Here is an 8,360-nt window from a genome sequence, read left to right on the forward strand (position 1 = left end):
AGAAGTTCAACTTGCTTCCTCTGCGGAGACAGTGCTGCTGCTGTCGGGGAGAAGGGTCTGACCCTGGGGGGCCGCTCAGGCCTGCCTCCACTCAGGTCTGGAGTTGTAGGGAGGGGACCTGGCAGCGGCAGGCCCCAGGCCCTGGGTGCCCCGGGGGCGCTGATGGGTGGTCGCTGGCATGCTATTGTTGTGGGTGCCCTTGGTGGGAGTGGCGGGGGAAGAGATCAGGAGTCAGAGGTGTGGGCTGCAGCTACCCCCAAGGCTGGGTCTTCTCACCATCTGGTCAGCCTCCGCATCAGATTCTGATTCCCCTACCACAACGATATCAATGTTTCCATGCATGCCCTGCTACAGTTCTGCTCACCACATGGACGGCACTTGACCAGACTAACAGCCACAGGGAGAAAAACTGAATTGAAACGTCCAGTTTCCCTAAGAGCATGCACTCCTCAGCACAGTGCATTTATTTCTATGCACTTTAGACAGTTATACCTTCAGGAAATTGCTTTTTGTATGGTCTGGTTTTATAGTTATTTTCTACAGGGATGTCATCTGATAGGATCTGAGTCTGTGTCTATTTGTACAGATTTAATCAAAGATTAATAAATCTCAGTATTATAATAGCTGGGAGGAGACGTTTTTCTATTTTTTGTGCAGGAAATAATTAACTTCTCCCCCCACACTACCCACTTTCATGTATTGATTAAGAATCTTATTTTGGTGACTTAATGTTCAGTAAGAGTTCTTGTGAACCAAAGAAGTAAAAGCACTAATAACAGGCAATTTCATTAAGAAGGACATGAATAGGAGAAGTGTTATCCACCAGGGCTCTAAGAAGATTTAGAATTCAATACTCCTGGAAAGGTTTATATTTAACATCCTAAGTATTTTAACATAAAATGTGGCCAATGCAGCATACAGTACACACCAGACCTTCAATGTTGTACTTACTCAAATACTTGGTTTCAAGAATTGAATGACCCAATTTAAGAGAATTTGTACTTAAATTATTCCCCAACCTTATTTCTTAAGTTAAAGACATGATTAAGTATGAGTGGAAAACTAATCCCTTGCTACATTGGAACAGCCATTGCAATATTCAATATTTTTATATTAAACTGTTTTTTATGTTTATGTAGAGAAAGAAATAAAACAGTCTCACTACAGTGTTCAATAATGTGGCACTCTTGAGTCTAACGAATTTAAGGGGAAACAGACAATAAGGTACCTAAGAATCCAAAGCAATTTAAAATTATTTGTCCCATATTAATGCTTAAGTTCTTTATGTTTAAGTTACATTTTACTTTTGTTACCAAGTGAGTTTTACCTCAGAGAAACACTTATTTCAGAGACCTCAAATAAAGCAGAATTATTTTTTTTAATAAAGACCATAAATGCAAAGTTCAAAGAATTTTCACAATGTGAATGTGAACATACTTATTTAACCAGACCACAAATCAAAAATAGCATATTACCAGTCACTATTTTGCCCTAGATGTAAGACCTATTCTGATTTCTTACAGCATAGATTCATATAGGCTGTTTTTCAAATGTGTGTAAACACAGTCATACAAAGGTTATTTTTTCTGATTTTTTGCCTCAACATTATGTTTGTAAATGTTATTTATGTTGTGTAGCAATAATGTATTCATTCTTACTGATTTATTCTATTTAGGTAAATGGTATTTTTTTTAACCTATTCCCCTTAAACATCTAGTTTATTTCTAGTTTGGGGCTACTACAGAAATATTGTTGTGAAAATTCTTGAACCTGTTTTATTAGTGCACATTTGTACATATTTTGATTGAGAATATGCATATACCTGGAATTTCCAGATCATAGGATAAGCATAAGTTCAACTTATTAGATACTGACATTTTCTAAAATTATACTATCAGTTTATACTCTCAATAGCAATATTTGAGAGTTTCCATTGTTCAAGATTCTTGACAACAATCAGTATTATCTTTTTTTTAACTTCAGTCATTTTAATTGATGTGCAATGACAAATTTGAATTTCAGTCTGCATTTCCATAGTAACTAATTAGATTAGAATCCTATATAATAAAAGTCTAATATGCAAATTTTCCCCTCTACTGGGGGGCGGGGCCAGCCAGTCAACTGCCCATGGCCCCTCCCCTGGCAAGCTCCACCCCTGATCGCTCCCCCAACCCAGATAGGGGGCAGAACCAGCCCACCAGCTGCCCACGACCCCTTCCCCTGGCAGGCCCCACCCCTGATCACCTGCCCTCCCAGAAAAGGGGTGGGACTGACCAGCCAAACTCTCATATCCCCTACCCCTGTCCAGCCCAGCCCGATTGACCCTGATCGGGGTGGGCCAGCCAGACTGCACCCATGCACGAATTCGTGCACTGGGCCTCTAGTATTTTTATAAGTTAATTGAACACTTCTGGAATGTGATTGCTTATGTCTTTTGCCCATTTCATTGAGTTTTCTTTTTTTAATTATTTATAAAATCCTATATAATAAAGAGGTAATATGCAAATTAACCATCAAGCCCTCTCACAAGATGGCCGCCCCCATGCAGTCACAAGATGGCTGCCCCATGTGGTCAAAAGATGGCCACCACAAGATGGTTGGCAGGGGAGGGCAGTTGGGGGGGCCCAGGCCAGCAGGGGAGGGCAGTTGGGGGTGACCAGGCCAGCAGGGGAGGGCAGATGGGGGCAATCGGGCCGGCAGGGGAGCAGTTAGGTGTCAATCAAGCTAGCAGGGGAGTGGTTAGGGAGTGATCAGGTTGGCAGGCAGAAGCGGTTAGGGGCAATCAGGCAGGTAGGCAGGCAAGCGGTTGGGAGCCAGCAGTCCTGGATTGTGAGAGGGATGTCTGACTGCCGGTTTAGGCCCACAGGGTTCGGGCCTAAACCAGCAGTCAGACATCCCCCAAGGGGTCCCAGATTAGAGAGGGTGCAGGCTGGGTTGAGGGACACTCCCCCAAACCCAGTGCACGAATTTCGTGCACTGGGCCTCTAATTATTTATATATTTTGTATGTGAGTCCTTTGTAGCCTGTATGTATTTTATATTGTAAATATATTTCCCCTCTCTATGGCTTGCTCTATACCCTTTTAATGAATGTAGTTCTCTCAATTATAATGTAACCCAATTTATTAGTTTTTATTTTTATAGTTAGTTCTTTGCACTATTTTAAAGAGATATTTCACTATTTCAAGTTCATGAAGATATTTTCCTATAGTATCTTCCAGAAGGTTTTTTGTTATTGTTTTTTATCTTTCATCTTTTTATATGGTATAAGGTTAGAGATCAAGATTCTTTTTTTTTTTCATACGGCTATCTAATTAACCTAGCACTATTTTTGAACAGCCCATTATTTCCTTCACTATACAGTACTGCATTATCTCATTTGTGGTAAACATGTATCAATATATATGGGTCTGTTTTTATAGTCTTTGTCCTGTTTTATTTCTACTCTGGTTTATTTTTCCCACTTTATGTGAATACTTTGATGACCTAATTATTGTTGATTTATAATAAATCATGATATCAATAATGTAAATCTTTATTCAAAATTATATTGGATAATTTTATAATCAATTTATACATGTTTAAAAAGTATTGAGATTGCCCTAGCTGGTTTGGCTCAGTGGATAGAGCTTCGGCCTGCGGACTGAAGGGTCTCAGGTTTGAGTCCGGTCAAGGGCATGTACCTTGGTTTCGGGCACATCCCCAGAAGGGGGTGTGTAGGAGGTAGCTGATTGATGTTTCTCTCTCATCAATGTTTCTAACTCTCTATTCCTCTCCCTTCCTCTCCGTAAAAAATCAATAAAATATATATATTTTAAAAAGTATTGAGATTTATATTACAATTGTAGTGAATTCATTAGTTAATCAGGGAAAACTGACATTTTTTTTTTCAATAGCCTCTTCAAACTACAAATATGCTATATCCCATTTCTTTATGTCTTTAATTTCTGTCAATAAACTCTGTTTATTTTTCAGTATAAGAATCTTATATATCTTTTATTATAGTTTTTTGGAATATTTTATGTTATTTTATACTGTTATAAATAGTAACATTTATGTTTTATTTTCTAATTCTTTATTGATAGTATATAAAAATAAAAAGGCTGAATATTGAAATTCATTCCTTGATCTTTTATACCTGACAACCTCCAAATCAAGTGGTTTATTGATTGATATCGTTATTTCAACCCCTCTCCATTTCTATGGATAATATATTAAGTTATACTATCTACTAATTTATCCTAACTCGTTTTCTAACTATTTTAAACTATTATCCCAGTCTTCGCCTTAACATACCATCTTCATAAATCCCAAACTGATCACATCACTTTTCTGATTTAAAACTCTTCAAAACCTACAGATAAAACTCCTTAATGTGCATGGCCTTTGATGGTTGTATCTCCTAATTTAGCTATGTAAACCATTACTAAACTACTAACAGGTATTAAAACAAACAGCACTCTGTGTGTTTTACCCTGTGGGCTTTTCTCTATTTGTAATGTGTTTTCTTATCTTCTCTACTTGGTAAACTCCCACTTCGCCTTCAAGAATTAATTCAAATGACAGTATTTCTGAATAGCCACTATAACCTCACCAAGCTGATATAATCACTCTCTTCCCAATGTTTTGTTTACACAGCTATAAAAAAAAATACATATCACCTGGGTGTCGTGGCTCAGTGGTTGTCAACCTATAAACCAAGAGGTCATGGTTCAATTCCCAGTCGGGCTTGTGGTCTTGGTCCCCAGTGCGAGGCATGCAGGAGGCAGCCAGTGAATGATTCTCTCTCATCATTGATGTTTCTATCTCTCTCTCCCTCTCCCTTCTTCTCTGAAATCAATAAAAATATATTTTTTAAAAATCAACTACATAGCTACTATTTGCTATCATATACTTGTTAATTTTATCTTAATTTACAAACATAAGACAACTTAATAAACATAGAATTAAACAAAAAATGTTTCTCAAGACAAAAGTTTATGGTTATGCGGTGCCTTCAAATGTCCCTGGTAAAGCATCAAGGCTTCCTTCATCTTTTTATTCTGACTTCCTCAGTGTACCTTCCATCCTCAAGGCAGCTGTTGGCCCAAGAAGCCAGCTGGAGCTCTATTGATTATGCCTGTTTTTCAGGTTGCAGTTTTTTTCAGGTTGAAGCAAGAGAGATAATGATCATGGTAAAGGACACATCTCCCAATTTTCTTTACAGAGCATTCCAGACAGTCCTACAAGATATATATATGCCATATGTGCCATATATATATATATATGTCATACATGTCATTGACAATAAATAAATAAATAAATAAATAAATAAATAAATATCAAATGACCATATCTAGCTAGAGGTAAGGATGGGAATATAGTCTTTCTTTTCTAGGTAATTTATTGTCCAACTTTATTGTTCAAAAAATGTATTGTCCAATTACTATTAATAAAGTCAAAATTGATACTGAGTTGGCCCCTAACAGTCTATGCCGTATTCATTACTATGTTATGCACTATGAAGCCTTGTCTCCTATATTCTCTTTATCCCATGTGAATAACACAGGGGTTGGCAGGGTAGGCACTCATGAAAGGTTTGTTGAAGAATGCCTTTGAGATAGTTGAGAAGTATGTGAATATAAATTGCAACAATGCTTATTTCAAGAGATTATAAGCAGCCAGCACTTGAAATGAATGTAAAGTTTACCTTCATTTTTAAAGATTTGTAAAATTATGGCCCTGAAATGTTGAGTACTTTTAGCTAACATTGATTTTATTGATTTGAAGTATAATTTAGCATTTTCAGCCACTGAGAGGATTAGAAAAAATATTACAAAAAAGAAGAAAAGAAGTAAGAAACTTTGGCTATGAAAAAATATATAGATGGTAAGTCACTCCAACAGATTTTAGAAACTTTCTCATTTCGAAAGAACTGTATTCATACTTTAAAATATTTCAGTGATAAAATACTATGTAATAGGATAAAACAAGGAAATATAAATGGGTGAAGGGAAAGTTCACAAAATATTTCCCTTGTCTGTGGTCCCTTTCTAGCATAAGTGGGTAGATTAAGGTCGCAAGAATTACAGCATCAACAAATGATTACTAAACTTCAAAGTTCTGAAGCTAATTATTTGGCCAATTTTTTTTAATTAATAATCATTCAGTTTTCCAAATGCTACTACTTATTTTTAAACATTTAAATTAACCTAGGTTATATTCCTTAAGTTTCTCATTAATTAACAGTGGATTTGAAGAGGTTTACCCATTATATCAAGTAAAAGGGCAAGTGGTACAAATGAAAATACAGTGAATTGGCCGAAACCGGTTTGGCTCAGTGGATAGAGCGTCGGCCTGCGGACTGAAAGGTCCCAGGTTCGATTCCGGTCAAGGGCATGTACCTTGGTTGCGGGCACATCCCCAGTAGGGGTTGTGCAAGAGGCAGCTGATCAATGTTTCTCTATCATCGATGTTTCTAGCTCTCTATCCCCCTCTCTTCCTCTCTGTAAAAAATCAATAAAATATATTTAAAAGAAAATACAGTGAATTGACAATGCATATTACTGAGAGAAAAAAAAGTGTTGGTGGACATTCAGAGTATTTTATCTACTGGAAGGCAGGATATATTGAATTTTACTCCCACCCAGTGTGAACAAATTTTGCTCTCACGTTCAGTATTTTATTGAGCATGTATTAAATGGCAGACTCTGTGAGTGAAAGAGGCATGCTTCTAGTTATATAGAGCCTAGACCCTGGTAGAAGAGACAAATTTTAATAAAATAATCACAGTACTGAATGTATAATTATGAAGAGAAAAGTGAATTGAGTGAAATGAGCATGATACCATAGTAGCATTTATAAAGGATCCTTGCCCAAAAGGAAAGGAAGGAGGTTCTATATACTTAAGACTTTCCTAAAACATGATTTCCTAACATTATTATTGAGAAATACAAAGAATTAACTATCTATTAGGAGGTTTTGATTAGTTGGTTGTATTATTTTAATTCATGTAGTAGAGAGTTTAGTGAACAAGATATCTTAAAAAGCTGTATTTACCAAAGCACAGTAATAAATTACAGGTACTCCACACATTAATTTTTCAGCAACTTTTGATAGAGAAAATGTCTACTAAATAATTTTATTTTAGTCTAAGGGTCACACTTATAGAGCTTTATCACATCACTGTTTCCCACCTATCTCAGGGCATGTTGTATGCTAGAAATAGCAGGAGACAGGATCTTTTCTGAGATGGTCTTGGACTAGATGTGTTTTTTAGGTTACAAAAGTATCACTTCTGACAGTTTAAACTGTGCCATTCAGTATGATACTATTGCTAAATGTGGCTATTTACACTTGAATTAAAATTTTTATTTCTCAATTTCACTAGACATATTTCAAGTGTTCTGTACTCATATGTAGCCAGTGGCTCCTGTATTGAACAACACAGAACATATCCATCACCAATAAAATGTCTATTAGAAAGCACTGGTTTAAGTACATAAAGTGGAGTGGCTTCTGCGGCTGGCAGAAAATGAGACCTTCAATCATTACATGGCTGTATCAAAACCTATGCTGGTTTGGCAGCTGGGAGTAGAGGGACCTCAGTGACTAACCTTACATTGATCCACTTCACGTGAGACTCTTACTCCATTTTATTAAGAAAAACAGCAAATAATGGTGAAGGGATTTAGCCAAAAATTAAAAAACAAAAGAGAGCAAAACAAAAACACAGACAGAAGTATCGTGCTTGCCAGAAGGGAAGTGGGTTGCGGGGCGGTGGGAGAATGCAAAGGGGGCATAAATGGTGGTGGAAAGAGACTTGACTTTGAATGGTGAGCACAGATGCAGATGATGTGTTATAGAGTTGTACACTTGAAATCTGTATGGCTTTATTAACCAATATCACTCCAATAAATTCTACTAAAAAACTCACTTTCCACTTCTATGTCAAGATATTATATATTATTGGATATCTAAAAGATGAATCTCATTGAATGTAAAATAATGTCAGGTTCCAATAATGGTTTAAGAAACACACCATTAACTTAAAGTCTAAAACTAGTACATGTAAATAAGAATAGTAAGATTTGCATTATAATTCCATACTTTGTATTATTATCAAATACTGGATCACTGTGTCTGTGTTATATAACACATCTGGTTGCTAGTAAACTCTACTTTTGATTGGAAGCATATGCCACTGGCTACATGTGACTACTGAGCACTTGAAATATATCTAGTGAAACTGAGAAAATGGTGTGAGAGCTTAATGTTAAAAGTTTTAGCACATTGATAAGTGATAGGAATGTGGTACATAATACTTGCATCTTATATTTAGTATGTTTTTATATTCAGGCCGTTTAAATTACAAATTTTTGG

This window comes from Eptesicus fuscus, chromosome 3 (genome assembly GCF_027574615.1).
Source record: "Eptesicus fuscus isolate TK198812 chromosome 3, DD_ASM_mEF_20220401, whole genome shotgun sequence".
NCBI lineage: Eukaryota > Metazoa > Chordata > Mammalia > Chiroptera > Vespertilionidae > Eptesicus > Eptesicus fuscus.